At 41.0% G+C, this 16791-nt stretch overlaps 1 protein-coding gene and 2 non-coding genes across 7 annotated transcripts in view; 2 read left to right on the top strand and 1 right to left on the bottom strand.

The window, feature by feature from the left end:
- The window catches only part of LOC124169827 (protein crumbs), a 278415-nt gene that overhangs the window by 56369 nt on the left and 205255 nt on the right, over positions 1-16791 (top strand). The window lies entirely within an intron of this gene.
- Positions 7484-7556, bottom strand: Trnas-gga. The gene has a single exon. It is a non-coding gene; the product is annotated as a tRNA-Ser (tRNA).
- Trnas-gga lies at positions 7605-7677 on the top strand. The gene has a single exon. It is a non-coding gene; the product is annotated as a tRNA-Ser (tRNA).

A 16791-nucleotide genomic window follows, 5' to 3' on the forward strand; every position in this document is an offset into this window, starting at 1 on the left:
ACACTGAACATTCATCAAAAGTCCTAAAAAAAATATTTCATCTGTCGTTGGGAAAGTATGACTGATTGAAATTCAAAGAGGTGTGAATGACCAGGCTTGCGTTTGTAAGTTAAGTAAAATCTCTATCAACGAACCTCCATACAGCGAAATCTGAAGGAAACCCCCATATTTCGAAGTCATTGGCCCCGGTCACGGACCATTTCAATGGACAATGTCATTAAGAAAAACCTTCCGTAACGAATCTCTCTAATTGCGAAAACTACCTACAATGAAGCGTGCTCTTGGGCCCGACACATGAAAAGTGCCCCTCCAGAAAACAAACGTAGTATTTTGCATTTACTGGTAATTGTTTCCATCGATATTTACGTAATAAGCAGGAAGTAGAACCGCCACGGAGGGTGCCGCGTCTCAACCGTTCCGCTCGGAGAATCGAAGGGGTTCACATCCGAGACCTACAGAACGGAGGGTGTGGAGGAAACTTGACGCTCTGGCTCGGTGAAGGCCAGAGTCAACTCTGATGTTTCCCACACCATAAGAAACGGGTAAGGGAAGCCAAAGCTCTGCTCCGCGCAGCGCCGTCTACTGCTCCGCTCCGAGATGGAGCGCTTGGCAATTTTGTGCTCCACTCTGAAGCGAGGCGTTTCAAAAATTGAACTGGTTCGACAGAAAATCCGCTGAGAAACTCTTTTGAATTAACTTTATAAAGATGTGACTCTTCACACTCAAGTATCTTCCCTGAACAAGAACTGTAGCAGTCTGGAACCCAATCCCAGTTCGTGTTATTTATTATTAGGAGCTTAGAAGACTAGGACATTCCCTATTCCTATTCAGCTGAATTATTTAGCCGTTATCTGCGAAAACGGCTCTACGTGTCGATTCTGAAAATAGGAATAGGCGAGCTTTCTCAAGGGTTTTTTTGCGGGGGGTGGTTAATCACCAGCATGCAAGATTCTGCCTCCAGCTCCTGACCGGAACGGACGCATCCCTTGCGCGCTCCCCAGGGCCACCTGACTACCTGCTCTTGCTACCTGCGCTTGCTGCTGCTTGCTTGGGTCTTGCTGCTTGTGCAATATAGTGCAGTGACATATATTGTCGTAGCTTATTTGTTTATTAGCGTAGGATATTTAAATTAGTCTTAGTTAGTTAGTAATTGTTAGTTGGTGTGGGTTTTGTGTGTGGTGTGTGCGAGTGAGTGAATATCCTGATTTTGTTTGATCCCGGTTCCTGCGACGTGTGATTATCGAGTATCTGCTAGTAGTGATAAGTAGAAAACTTACGTATATCTCAAATTTTTCTCTTCCCTTTAGTATTATTTATTGCATAGTTATTTGCACGTTATCTTTATTTGTGTCGCTGCGCCTTTACTAATCTGGTGTTACGGTCGTTAAGTAGAATATATATTTGGCTGCTTTAGATTTAATTTTTCAATCGGAATAGTGTCTTAATATTATTTAAGTAATTTTGTGATAGTTGCCCTCTTTCTTTTACATCAGGTGTGTAATCCTAACTCTTAATTCTTATTATAGGCTAACGATATATATACATATTGTTTTAATATATTTTTTTCTGTTATAAAGCTCTTCGTATATTATTTGTTTTACCGTTGTTTTGAGGTCTATTTTGACTGTTAGGATTTTTATTGTAATTTTCGTAGCGCAGCACTCTCATTGTGATCTTGAAAACTCTCGTTCCGTTCTCCAGTAGTGGTCATTTTAGCACATATCTCCCCTTGAAACACAGGTAGTTTCTTCCGTCCCTCTTGTTGTTAGTCGTTGACTCACCCCTTCACTCCTAGCCCTCTCAAAACAACACCTGCGTCCTTGAAGAGCTAGGCACACCTCCCCCCTTGCTATCAATCCCTTTTGCTAATCCGTTTCTTCCACTTTCGGTTAACTCGAGTGACTATTTAGAGGGTAGGAGGTTGACCTTTTTCTTCTTCAGTTATTTTCCATTGCATTTTCGAGTGCGGTTTTGATATTTTTGCCTTGTTAGCGTTTTTCATGTGTTAGGATATACTTTCACCAAACGCATTGCAACTGATCACACTTTTATCTCAAGGACTCATATACTCTTTTTTACTTATTTATCCAAAGTCTATTTATACTTATTTATTTAAAGTCTATTTACGCGTATTTATATATTGTTGTTAGTACTTTTATTACTTATTTACCCTTATTTATACATTTTTGTTAGTCTATCACCCTTTTTATAGCTTTGCTCTTTCGTGGGGATCATATTGCGGGGAATTTATATTTTAGCTAGTTAGTTTCGTCTTTGCTCTCTTGTTGATTATTATCGTTAATCTATTTGTCCCACGTTAAGTTATATCTTAGTTTCGTTAATTAGTCTTCTTTGGAACTATATAGTTTTCTAGTTTTAAACCCATTAATCGTCTTAATCCATATCTAGGTAACTAAATTTACGTTTAAAAAGAGACAAGTTAGTAAGTTTATCGGTTTGTTTTACTCTCTCTCAAATATCTATTAAGCGTAAATATCTATTAAAAAGAGACAAGCTAGTAAGTTTATCGGTTTGTTTTACTCTCTCAAATATCTATTAAGCGTATCTCCCGTCAGGTAAGCTTTTCTGAAATCCAAAGTTGCGATAGTGATAGGATGCCTTCGAATAGGTCACCCGTTGCCGGAGTTGAAAACGCCGGTGAATGCGAGGCTCTCGGAGACCGCATTACCGCGTTGGAGACGATGGTGCGGGAACTTCGGGCCCAGTTTGAAAGGGTGGCTGATACCGCTGAGGGGAATGGTCCGAGGGGTGGTTCTTCGAAAGGTCGCCGTGCCACAGGGGCTGCACGGGTTCGCCCGATTGCAAATAGCGGCTGGTCGATCGAGAGCCTTCCTCGAGGTCCATCTCTCGATGACGGGGTCACGTCACCCCGTAAATCTGAGTTTTGGAGGGTCGTGTCTCGGAGGGACGGTGGTAGTGTCACTCTAAGACGGGGTTTGGGGGATGCTGAGGCAAATCCCGTCCCCGTCTCGAACAGGTACCAGTTGCTGTCGGATGGAAACTCCGAGGTGCCTGACGTGCCTACTCCTACCCCGAAACCGGCACCTAGGAAGGGGCGTCAGAGTGGGAAGGGGGGGATCATAGTGTTAGGGAGTAGCAATGTCCGTCGTGTGATGGTCCCGTTACGGGAGAGGGCAGACCGCGAGGGTGTAAGCGACCGTGTAACGTCATGGTGCATCCCTGGTGGCGGTGTTCCTCAGGTGACGCAGGCGGTTGGTGCGGCGGTACGGGGCACGAAGTGCTCCAGGCTGCGGGTCGTGGCTCATGTCGGCGTCAATGATGCCACCTTCCGTGGATCTGAGGAAATTCTAGATTCCCTCCGGGATCTGAATTCCGAAGTGAAGCGGGTGGGTGGGACCATTGGAGTCGGCATTGAGCTTTCGATTTGTAGTCTTGTCCCGAGGATCGATCGTGGTTCTCTGGTTTGGAGCCGAGTGGAAGGCATAAACCAGAGGCTGCGTCGTTTCTGCACGGACATCGGAGCCTCCTTCGTGGACCTTAGGCCGGCAATCCGATCGTGTCGGATCCCTCTGAACCGTTCGGGAGTCCATTACACGGCCGAGTCGGCTAGTCGTGTAGCGAGTAGCATATTTGAGCACTGTAGGTCTTTTTTAGAGTAGAGAGTAGGGCAGAGTGTAGATATATTAGTGGGTTGAAAAATAAAGGGGTAAGTTCAAAACTTTTCACAGACAAAGATTCTTCCAGAAATGAGAATAGAGAAGTAGAGAGAAAAATCAGCGTTTCAGGTATTACATTTAAGCACGAGAAGCGTCAGTCGAGCAACACGTTCAAAGGCAGTCAAGGCTCAAGTCATTTTGATAGTGTGACAATAAGACATGCATTTCCATTTATCAGCGGTATAGAGCCTGTGAATAGTCAATTCGACAAAAGCAAATCAGAATTATTCCCGAATCGCAATATTACTACTTCCGAAGTTTTAATCGTGGCTGTGGTTAATTGCCGTAGTTTAAGAAATAAGATTCCCGAATTCCACCATTTAATTCATAGTACGAAGTGTAACGTCATTTTTGGAACAGAAAGTTGGCTAACAGATGATGATTCAGACAATGAGATCTTCCCAAAATCGTTCACTGTTTATCGGAAAGATAGAATTAATCGAGTTGGGGGCGGAGTTTTTATAGCTGTAAAGAATTCAATCGTCAGCCAAGCGATAACCGTAACTGAGACCAGCGTTGAATCTGTGTGGTGTTTAATTAAATGTCCAAAATTCAAAACTATTTTATTATGTTCGTATTACAGACCACCTAACTCAGATATAACGTCAATGTTGGATTTTCAAAATCAAATAAACAGCGTAGCATCCAAGTATCCGGAAAGAAACTTGATTGTGGGTGGAGATTTCAACGTACCTTCTATAGATTGGGAGACTTATAGCTTCATTCCTGGTGGGAGGGATAAAGTGATCTGCGAGGCTTTATTACACACTTTCACATCTAATTCATTGTTTCAAATAGCATCCGCACCAAACAGAGGAGAAAATATTCTTGATTTATTAGCGACAAATATACCACATCAGGTAATAAACGTTGGCACTGTCGAAGGAATAAGTGACCATACGGTAGTAACTGCAAAGTTTTCTCTAAATACCGCTGTAAACTTTAAAAAAGAGCGTAAAGTTTTCATTTTTAAAAGAGCTAATTTTGATGGGTTTAAGAGTCATATGAAAAATGCTTTCCCCGAGTTTCAAGAATCAGTATTAAAGTTAAATGTAGAGAATACTTGGAAAGCTTTTCTTTCGCTCGTAACTTCGGGAATAAATAGCTACATCCCTAGTAAAATAGTAAAAGAAGGCAGCGAACCGAGATGGTACGACGCGGAAGTGAGAAAATCATTGAGGCGACAGAGAGCGTGTCATGCTAAAATGAAAAAAGTCAGCACGGATTTATCCGCTAATGAACGCGAGCTAATAATTAAAAAATATAGAATGACTAAAGCCGCCACGAAGGAAGCGTTCAGGAATGCGTTCACGAATTTTAAAAGAAAAACACTAGTAGAGCAGTTACAGGATAACCCAAAAGCATTTTGGTCATATGTTAGGGAAGTTCAAGGTAAACGATCTACCGTATGTTCGCTGAGAAACGACAATGGAGATGTGTTGACAAGCAGTTACGATAAAGCCAATTTATTAAATTCCTACTTTAAGAGCGTGTTCACGGAGCCTTCCGAAAACTCACCCGAGACCGATGACAATCCCTGTCTACATAAGATGCCAGCTATTGACATTAGTACGCTCGGAATAGAAAATATATTGAAATCGCTTAGTCCAAATAAATCACCTGGTCCAGACGAAATCCCTTCTCGCGTATATAAAGAACTAGCCTCAGAACTTGCCCCCTACTTGCAGTTAATATTCAGTAAATCCATCAAGCAACACGAAGTACCTAATGACTGGAAAATCGCTAATGTAACGCCTATATTTAAAAGTGGAGACAAGGAACAGCCATCTAATTACAGGCCGATATCTTTAACGTCCATCTCTTGCAAAGTCCTTGAACACATCGTAGTCAGCTCGGTAATGAAACACCTAGACGCGCAAAACTTATTAATGGGAAATCAACATGGATTCAGGAAAAGCAGATCGTGCGAAACTCAGTTAGCGCTTTTCGCCCACGATATTTTAGTCTCCGGGGAAGACAACATTCTAGTAGACGCGATTTTTCTTGATTTCAAAAGGGCATTTGATAAAGTACCCCACGGAAAGTTAATAATAAAACTGAAATCTTATGGTCTAGACGAAGATGTCATTTCCTGGATTAGAGAATTTTTGAGCGACCGCGTCCAAAGAGTAGTATTAGACGGTGCAGTCTCCAATGAGGTTAGAGTCACTTCTGGCGTTCCTCAGGGTAGTGTCATTGGCCCACTCCTATTCCTTCTTTATATAAACGACATTGGCGAAGTAGTGCAGAGTAAGCTACGATTATTTGCAGACGACGCTGTAGTTTACAGAGAAATCCGTTCCAGCAAAGATATAGATGAACTAACGAATGACCTTGCTGCTATCCAAGCTTGGTGCGATGCTTGGCAGTTAGAATTAAATTTGGAAAAATGCGTCGTAATGAATTTCTGGAAGAAGAATAACTCCCTACAGCGTAACTATGTCATTCGGGGCACTCAGTTAAAGGCAGTTGAATCTGTGAAATATCTAGGGGTTAGACTCAATAATGATCTATCGTGGAATAAACATATTCGAGAAATAACCGGTCAAGCTAATCGTAAAATGGGTTTTGTTAAAAGAATATTAGGAAAGTGCGACGACAAAGTGAGAGAAATTAGCTACTTTTCCCTCGTTAGACCACATTTGGAATACGCTGCCAGTGTTTGGGACCCTCATGAAAAAGGCTTAATAACAGAGTTAGAACGCGTGCAAAGAAGAGCTGCCAGGTATGTGAAAGGTCGTTACGATAGTCTTGTTAGTGTAACTGACCTCTTAGATAAACTCGGATGGGAATCTCTGTCGGACCGTAGATTGAAAAATAGACTAAACCTTTTAGATAAATTAAAGAGCAGTGTCTTTTCTGACGAAGTTAACCATATCTTGCGAACGCCAACGTACTACGGAAGATCAGATCATATAAATAAAATAAGAGAGATAGATTGCAGAACTGACAGATTCCGAATGTCATTTTTTCCACGATCAATAAGAGATTATAACGGCAGCAATAGAACGCGTAAATAGATTGCATGACTTGTAGTGTAGCCTACTAACCTATGTAAAACTTACTGCATGTTTCTGAATTTCTATTCTATATTCTATTTCTAACAGCATATAGTAGTATAGTTTGATATTATACGGGACGTTTCTTGGACGGTGTGGTGTGCATGTGGGAGTCCAAATGCATGCTGCATGCTGGTGATTGATCACCCCCTGCCAAACACCCTAGAGGTGGCTCGCAGGGTAATTTGTAGATGTAGATGTAGATGCAAGATGATCCCCACATTCACACCATACGGTCATGCAAACCATATTTTAAGTATACAAGGGCGGATCCAGGATTTTTTTTTCTGGCGGGTCACCAGGGTCTGACCCGCAAACGGTCATCTCATATTTGAGCTAAAACATTACATGCAATAATACTCAACGAAATATGCACTTAATTTAAACAATGAAGGTTATTAATATTTAAATATTTTTAACTTTTATATTAAAACACAAAATTCATTAATAGCAAACAATCTCATTAATATTTGTATTTAAAATCTCGTCTATTTTTTAAGCGTCTTGGGCTCGTGCCCCCCCCCCCCCCCCTAGATCCGCCTACGTAAGTATAATGAAAAAATAGTATCCTTGTCAACATTTTTTTGCATCACATACTATTAGAAAATTGGTCCTCTGACAAAAGTATTTGGTTTAAAGTATACCGGGACTAGCCGCGGTGATAACTTTTACGGGAGTCACCCGCAATGCACAATCGTGCGAAAGATCCACAGAGAAAAAATCATTCGCCTTGACCGGGATTCGAACCCGGATCCCCCGATTTCCGGTCGAGTGCTTTAACCAGTTAAGCTATCGAGGCGTCATTCTTGTCCGGTAGTGTCCGAAAATATCCACAGGGAAGAATGACGCCTCGATAGCTTAACTGGTTAAAGCACTCGACCGGAAATCGGGGGATCCGGGTTCGAATCCCGGTCAAGGCGAATGATTTTTTCTCTGTGGATCTTTCGCAAAAAAGTATTTGGTTTTAAAATTAAGACTCAGGCAAATTTGGCGTAATGTTTACTCTGTACTCCTCGAAAATTTCATGTCTATGACCTAAAAATAAGATGATATTAGGTATAATATTGTAGAATCTATAATTCATGTTGAACCAGCTGGAAAAATCTTTGCTAAATTCCACAGTATAAGTTATAATTCATCCTTAGTTTCGTCCAACAGTCAACATCATCCAGTCTCTACTTGATGGTACCCCACCCTACCATATGATGATGTCAAATATTCCACGAAACTGTTGTCGTTTAATAAATCATCCAGAAGAAGTTAACCTAGTGTTTTCTTGTTTATCCAACACGAATGTATACCCAAGTTTTAAACTAGTATTACGTAACGGAAAATTTGGAAAATTAGGCCGATTGAGGGAGTGATACGTTTCCTTAACACCTCTTCTCTATCTCTTGTCATCATCAACTCTGTATTCTTCGCTGAGTACGCAATTGGAAAGTAGTGTTAAAAAAATATTTAACTTGAATTATCATCAAGCCACGTGGCCTAAGTTTGATTGCTTACATGTACAGATTTCACTTCTATTATCGGTGTGATTTTAAACAGTGTACTCGTATACGAAAACCTTGAATTAATTCAAGTATACCGGGACTAGCCACGGTGATAACTTAACGGAGTCACCCGCAATGCATAAATCATGCGAAAAATCCACAGAGAAAAAATCTTAACCGGGATTCGAACCCGGATCCCTCGATACCCGGCCGAGTGCAGTTAAACTACCGAGGCGTCATACTCCCTTGTGGTAATTTGTGGACTATACGGGGAAAGGTGGTATGGACTACTGAGCATATTTTGCGACTAAATCCAAATCGTGCGCACGGCGTCGCAGCCGGAGAGCAAAGTCCGAACTTTGAACACAAAGAGGTGTTCGCTCCAGACGAATTTAAGTACACATACCGGGATAACTTTACGGTGTCACCCGCAATGCACAAATTGTACCTTTTCCTATGTAGTCCTCAAATTTCTACAGGGAAGAATGACGCCTCGGTAGCTTAACTGGCTAAAGTTTAAATCGGCCGGAAATCGAGGGATCCGGGTTCGAATCCCGGTCAAGGCAAATCATTCTTTTTCTGTGGATTTTCGCCTTTAATTAAGTTATATTTAATGTTTAATCAATATCTTGGACCCTGATGAAGATTTTATTCGAAAATTATGTCGCAGAATAGTTGTTCATCAAACGCATGTTAAATAACTAGTTATTATTGTTACTTTTTCGTTATGCTTAGTAAGTTCTACGTTGTCACACCTGCCTGAAACAAAAAAAAACTCCTTCAAAACTCGAGGCGGAATGAAAATATTGATCTGCGGGCCCAGTTAGACATGCCGAAATCAGTCGAAATGAGGTTTCTGGGTTTATATGCATAAATTTGTGGGGTAAGGGATCGCGGTGATGCTTGGATTGAGAAGTTGATGCGGAAGGAAATGAGAACGTGCCAATATGATTTATGCCTGTAGGTCACGCCAAAATGTCTTGTAAAATGGGGTTATGACAACCTTTACAACTGTATAATTGACGATTTCAGGCTTAAATATGTGAAACCTTTCCATTAATGAAAATGAAAGAATAAACTTATTTAGGTTCACGAATAGATTTGAAAAAAAACCCTGGTCGTCCTTGTTCAAATATATTAGTGAACCTAAAAAAGTTTATTCATTTATTTTTCCTTTACAATTTTCTTAATTTTGCGTAATATTATCTGTTTGCTAAAGGAATAATTATTTTCTAAACAGCGATTGCCGTTATTTGCACCTAGGAGACGTTTAGCGAATTCTCAAATATTTTTATAACACTAAATTTTGTATATGTTAGTGTGCTGCCGATTTCATTTATTCTCTTACTTTTTGAGGGCTTATGTGGGATCGATAATTTTTACTTAAACCTTTAAGTTAGCTGCTGGGCCCTTTAACCATTGTCGATTGCGTATTGTGGGAAGATTTTCGGATGAGAAAGTAAAAGAAGGTTGCTATCGTTTGCACTCGTCCGACCGCACGTTGAATATGCAGCGAGCGTATGGGATCCGGTACGGAAAGACGTAATCCACGAACTGAATATAATATAAAGGAAGGCTGCGTGGTTCGTCAAAAACTGCTACGGGGTACAGACAGCGTTACCCAGATGTTAAGCGAATTAGGCTGGGAGCCGCTGGAGGAGCGGAGGCTACGCGCTTGGCTTAGATTGCCTGAACAATTGAGAATGGATATCTTTAGGAGCGACACGGAGAGCAAAATATTAGAACTCTAATATATTTCCAGTTCCGATAGAAGCGATAAATTAACAGAGATGTTTTGCCGAGCGGATTGATATGGGAATTCGTTTTTCCCCCGAACCATAAAGGACTTAAATACATACTAGTCGTAATTTCATTAGAGCACTTTCTTTTTATGTGTAAATGGCTGGTGTCCTGACACCCCCCTGCCACACGCCTTTTAGGCGGCTTGCGGGGTAGTACGTAGATGTAGATGATCTCACCTTCATTACGTGATCCGTTCTGCTTTGTCTATGCTTTCCTCCCCCAAGAGGTGTGCCTGCGTGGGTGTTGTTCTTTGCGGTACGGATTCGTTTCCCATGAAGGTCGGTTTGTGTGTCTGTGGAGGACGAAGGTTCGTGTGAGTTGGGTGCTGTGAGGGAATTCTTGAGGATTCCTCCTCCTCTCCGTCCTTGCTTCTCTCCATTCATACCCACCCTTCTCCTATGTCGCACGACCTCCTCCCCCAATAGCCCTCCCTCTTTGCCACCCACGCCCCGTGGTAGGAGGGGGGGCTTTATATATACTCGTCGTCGCGATCACATTGCATCCTCGGGTGTTGAGTTTTCACGTGCGACGCCAGGCTCTTCCCTTCCCGCCTGCAAGTTATCTATTATATCCTGTGTTGGTAATAGTACTGTGAAAAAGTAGCTGGGCTTAATTAATGAAACATTCATTTATTGTTCTCAGTGTTTGATCTCCTTTGGAACCTTGTACCAATTTAAAAGGGTGTGCGATGACAATAAACATTAGGGTAGAAAAGGAATCATACAACAATATTAAAAAATATCTCATTTTCTTCTTCTAATAATAAATGAACATTAAGCGTATCCGTAAGTTTTGAGATAACAGAGAGATTGCACTTTTCTACAGGTTTATTATTGAAAGTACGACGTCAAATAATCTGAATTGCTCTTGATAATGACCTGATGGTCGAAACGCGGCGTACTTTAAATATTAAACCTATGGAAAAGTGCCATCTCTATGTTCTTTCAATATGTATAGGATGTCATTCAGATATCATATCTTGCCTGATTCTGTTACTTTTATTAAACGTATCAATTGACAAATTTGTCTGTTGTTCAAAGAGATTGTTCCAGCCATGTTATCTAAATAGCTTCAACTGAGCAGATAACGAGGGCACAATTATAAAATATAAATTGGCATTCAAACGACCGTAGTCACCAGCAAGGAGCTCTCACGCTGTATTTACCTTGTTATAATATTGACGGGTGTATATCATGCTAACCTATGCTCCTCAGTGACTGTAATCTAATATAGGGTTAACATTTGTCTTATATTCGGGAAAGATGCGAAATATCTATGCTCAAAACTTCAAAATAATGGTGAATAACGAAATTAATAGTATCCGTCAATCGTCAATCCCATTTGAGCCATTCCTGCATATTTGCATACCTAAGGTCCCCATAAACAAACACCAATTCGAAATCGCTGGCGTACTGCCGCCTTCACGAGAGAAAATCTGACAGGTTCAGATTTTTGTGCGCCGACGCAGGGAGCTTGTGACATGACGTAATCTATTCTCAAAGACGGGCTCTGATTGTCTCGCGAGCCGCGGCATCGACGCAACGCAGACCTGTGAAGACACCCTAAGGGTCGTATTCTTAGTCGACCCTACATATCCGTCCCTACATAACAAAAGGCCCCTACATGCGTTTCTCAGTCGACCCTACATAAGTGGTGGGGGGTGATTCCGTCGTCAACTTCTCTGAGATGACGTAGATGATGGCGCAGCGCCAATTTTCCATACTGGTGGCGTAATGGGAACTAACTATGAAAGTAAGAAAAGACGTTCTATAATTTTCGGGCGCCATGTTAGGGCAACAGCTCAAGGTAAATAAACATTCGGTGTCGTCCGTCAGGTCGTGTCGGTACCTTAATTATCGCTACAAATACACTCATATCGAGCCAAAAGTAGAACCTTATTGTCTTCAAATTACTTCAAAAGCGGTCTGTACAAGATAGTGATAAGTACGGAGCAAATATGATCATTGACGTGGGAACTTACGTTGCATCATCAAGGTTCGTCGTTCGCTTTTACCTTCCGTAGTTAAGTTTATTATGTGGCAAATAGTGGCATGAAAATACGTTTTCTATGGTTGTACGTAAACGAAGTATTGGCTTCCCAAAAGTATACCAAGTGCCAAACGTGAAAAATATTATAAATTCGTAGAAACCAGATGCTTGTATACCGCTATATTCTTCTTATTAGTTTGTAGCAGGCGTAGGAATTGTCTGCTAGCAATAATAAGGCACTGTAATGGTTTGGATGATGTTTATTAATCCGTTCCATATTTCAGACTGACTTGCCGGCCAATTCAAATTCAAAATTCAACAGCCGAAAGGCCGCAGTATTTATTCTATTGGTGCACTCCCAGAATGTTCTATGTTACTGTTCTTGAACATGAAAGAAATTTCTAGAAAGGAATTCTAGAAGGCAAGAAAAAATAAAATAATTACAATTTCCGGCACGGGGAATCGAATCCGGGCCGTCCGCTTAGGAGGCGACCGCTCTACCGCTGGGCTAGCCGTCATATCGAGAAGATTCGATGATGGAGCGCGATTTATGTTGCCTCCGGGCAAGCGGTGTGGCGGCGAGGCAGGACGTGCGGCCGCCACAATTTCAGTTAATTTTATAATTTATTTAACTTGGTGGCTATAAAGTGGTAGTATTATTACCTTTCCGCTGTGTTACTGTACATTTTAAAATGGTTTGTGCGAGCTCGTCTCCCTTAATATGCATTACAACGTAAATTATTTAATCGAGGTGATCAGCAGACGATATTTGGCCGCCATGTTTTTGTAGGGTGTAGGGTTGGTTCGGGTACCCTACATCAAGTAGGGCCCGTTTAGTTCCAAAAACGGCCATATGTAGGGCTTGATGTGGCGCACGTAGGGTGAGATCGGTTTATGTAGGGGCTGATGACGTATCCAGGGTCGGTTGGCCCTACAGGGTCGACTAAGAATACGGCCCTAAGAATTGGTGAACCCAAACAAACAAATTATGGTATTCGGGTACTCGAAATTATCTGCAGACGTCATAATTCCACTGAATCACGAGGTCGATCGTCGTGTTCACCTCAAAGATAGCTTACTCACGAGATGCCGTTGCATTGATTATTATTTTCGATACCAGGCCCGTATTATTAGTCGACCCTGTAGGGCCAACCGACCCTAGATACGTCATCAACCCCTACGTAAACCGATCTCGCCCTACATACGCCACATCCCTGCATATGGCCGTTTTTGGAACTAAACGGGACCTACTTAATGTAGGGTATCCGAACCAGTCCCACATCCTACAAAAAATTGGCGGCCAAATTTCGTCTGCTGATCACTTCGATTAAAGGATCTACGTTACAATGGATATTAAGGGAGACGAGCTCACACGAACCATTTTAAGTTGTACAGTAACACAGCAGAAAGGTAATAAACCTGCCACATTATACCCATCAAGTGAAATAAATAATAAAATTGGCGGAAGTATAATAAGTACAATATAGTGGTATACGTCACCTTGTTTCTGCGTATATAAATACATTAATATTTTGCACCTTTGGCTCTTGGTACGTTTTTGAAAAACCAATATCGTTTACGTACAACAGTATAAAGCATATTTTCATGCCGCTATTTGCCACGTAATAAACTTAACTACGGAAGGTAAAAGCTAATGACGAACCTTGATGAAGCAACGTAAGTTCTCACGTCAATGATCATACTTGCCCCGTACTTATCACTATCTTGTACATACCGCTTTTGGAGTAATTTAAAGACAATATGATTCTACCTTTGGCTCGATATGAGAGTATTTATGGCGATAATTAATGTACCGACACGACCTGGCGGACGACACCGATTGTTTATTTACCTTGAGCCGTCGCCCTAACAATACGCCCGAAAATTATCGGGCGTATTTTCTTAGGCCCGTATTCTTAGTCGACCCTGCAGGGCCAACCGACCCTGGATACGACATCAGCCCCTACATAAACCGAGCACGCCCTACATACGCCACATCAAGACCTACATATGGCCGTTTTTGGAACTAAACAGGCCCTACTTGATGTAGGGTACCCGAACCAACCCTACACCCTACAAAAACATGGCGGCCAAATATCGTCTGCTGATCACTTCGATTAAAGAATCTACGTTACATTGGAAATTAATGGAGACGAGCTCACACAAGTCATTTTAAAATGTACAGTAACACAGCGGAAATGTAATAATACTACCAATTTATAGCCACCAAGTTAAATAAATTATAAAATTGACTGAAAAAATAAGAACAATATAGCGTATACAAGCACCTTGTGTCTACGAATATATAATAATATTTTTCACGTTTGGCACTTGGTATACTTTTTGGAAACCAGTACTTCGTTTACGCATAACCATAGAAAACGTATTTTCATGCCATTATTTGCCACATAATAAACTTAACTACGGAAGGTGTAAGGGAATGACGAACCTTGATAATGCAACGTATGTTCCCACGTCAATAATCATATTTGCTCCGTACTTATTACATCTTGTACAGGCCGCTTTTGAAGTAATTTAAAGAAAATAAGGTTATACTTTTAGCTCGATATGAGAGTATTTGTAGCGATAATTAAGGTACCGACACGACCTGGCGGACGACACCGATTGTTTATTTACCTTGAGCCGTAGCCCTAACAATACGCCAGAAAATTATCGGGCGTATTTTCTTAGTGTCATATTTAGGTCTCATTACGCAACCAGAGTGGAAAACTGGCGCTGTGTCATCATCTACGTCATTTCTGAGGACTTGACGACGGAATTATCCACCACCACTTATGTAGGGTCGACTGAAAAACGCATGTAGGGGCCTCTTGTTATGTAGGGACGGATATGTATGGTCGATTGAGATTAGGGGTCCAAAGCTCACGCAAATAGTGAGACCAACCGAAACGGCCTTCTACCAACAGCGGCCACTTATGTGTTACCAGCTTGGCGGCTGCTTACGGCGGGTTTCACAGTAAAGCCACGGAAAATATACGTGAAGGGGTCGCTGTACGGGAGTGACGGTATTTTTGAAAACGTTGTGAGAAAACTGCAGCATCAGGTCATACCGCGCATGCCATGACCTCAAAGTAGGGGTGAAAAATGCAACATAAGCGGTGGAAAAGGGACGCATGACTTAAGTAGACAACAGCATTTTCTTCGACGAATCGAGGTGATTCATACTCGAAGCACTGGGTCATTCTCCGGAGGAATGTGTCTAAAACATCCTAGCGGAGGGGACTGAACAATAATAGTAATGTTCGTGATCCTAGCACTCATTTCTTTATTCAACTTTTAAGTTCTCTAGAAAAATATTCAATTAAATATTAATATTAATTAATATTACTATTAAATATTATATTCTATTATTGTAAAAAATAGTTTGTAATATTTAATATTGTTTATGTATCAATATTTACACTCGTTAATCATTTAAAGCCCTGAAGATGGTATATAAATAAGCCGAAAAGTCGGCGTGAAAGTTTTGCATCATTTTCACTTAAACTTCAAGATACTTGTGATCTTCCTACTCTGGAAAGGTGGATGTATACCACCGAAAAAATTAAGTTCTGTGAGTGTTTTTTTAATCTTTTTGTGTCCTGTGTTTCTGCCCAACCTGGGATATTTTTATGTTATATATATAAAGACCCCGTGTTTATGGACGAAATAATGCTTAAAATTTTATAGCCTACAACCTGAAGTATTGCAGATTCCTCCTGAAACACCCTGTATACCGCTCGCCCCTTCGAAAGACTCCCGAGTTAAAAAGAAGAGACACATTTATTCAAAACTATGAGAAACCAGGTGCGGAAACTGCGGCCTCCTTGCGAAGTTGCACGACCGTTAAACTCCATTTTTCAGTTCCTTGGTGTAGGTTGGTATACGAGTGAATATATCTCTCTTCCTTCCTCCTTAAGCGATCCCATTGTTATCTCCCCGGCTTTGTTGCCGTGGCGGTTCGGATCAAGAGGTAGATGATGATACATTTTTTTTTGTTTCCCGGACAATGCGTTCGTGGGGTGAAGAGTCATTTTTTTTCTCCTGCCTTCAAATCGTGCCGGTCGATTGTCGTGGAATCGTAACCCTTGCACGAAAAACGTTCTTTATTCTCACGACTTATTCAGCTTCTTCCGCTGGGTCAGAGACGGGAGGACTCAGTTTCACAGCGTTCCAGAGAAAAAGAAAGAATGACCTCAAAGTTAAATTATTTTCTACGAGCGTGAAGTTCGAGTTTCTTTATCAAAGCGTTATTACTGCAACACATTCCAGTCATTTGGGACCGGTACACCTATAAGGCGTTACCATGCCCCTTTTACCCCGAGCATACTGTAAATATGCTTGCCATGACGCGTTGACGTAACAAAGGAGGACAATTTACAGTTAAAATGCATGACTGCTCCATCAACTCTTTTTTTACATTATTATTAACGTGAATTTTCTCAAACATTTTGAGAGATTATTAAAAATCATACATATTTATTTCCGCCTCCACACATTAATAAGAATTCTTCCACGAATTCGCTGGCAATATCATTACTTTTTTATATACCCTAGAATTACTTTTTATATACCCTTCAACGCTGGTTTTTTACCATTGAAGCTACCTAAAGCTCCTCTTTATTTTGTGTTGTTAAAAAAAAGTGTACATTTAAGTTGGAGTAATTAATTCATTCATTCATTCAATATGGAAAACATGTTTCCCGTGGTTAAATTATTTTATATTATCTTTTTTATATAACTATATTA

This window comes from Ischnura elegans, chromosome 12, assembly GCF_921293095.1.
Source record: "Ischnura elegans chromosome 12, ioIscEleg1.1, whole genome shotgun sequence".
Classification (NCBI taxonomy): Eukaryota; Metazoa; Arthropoda; class Insecta; order Odonata; family Coenagrionidae; genus Ischnura; species Ischnura elegans.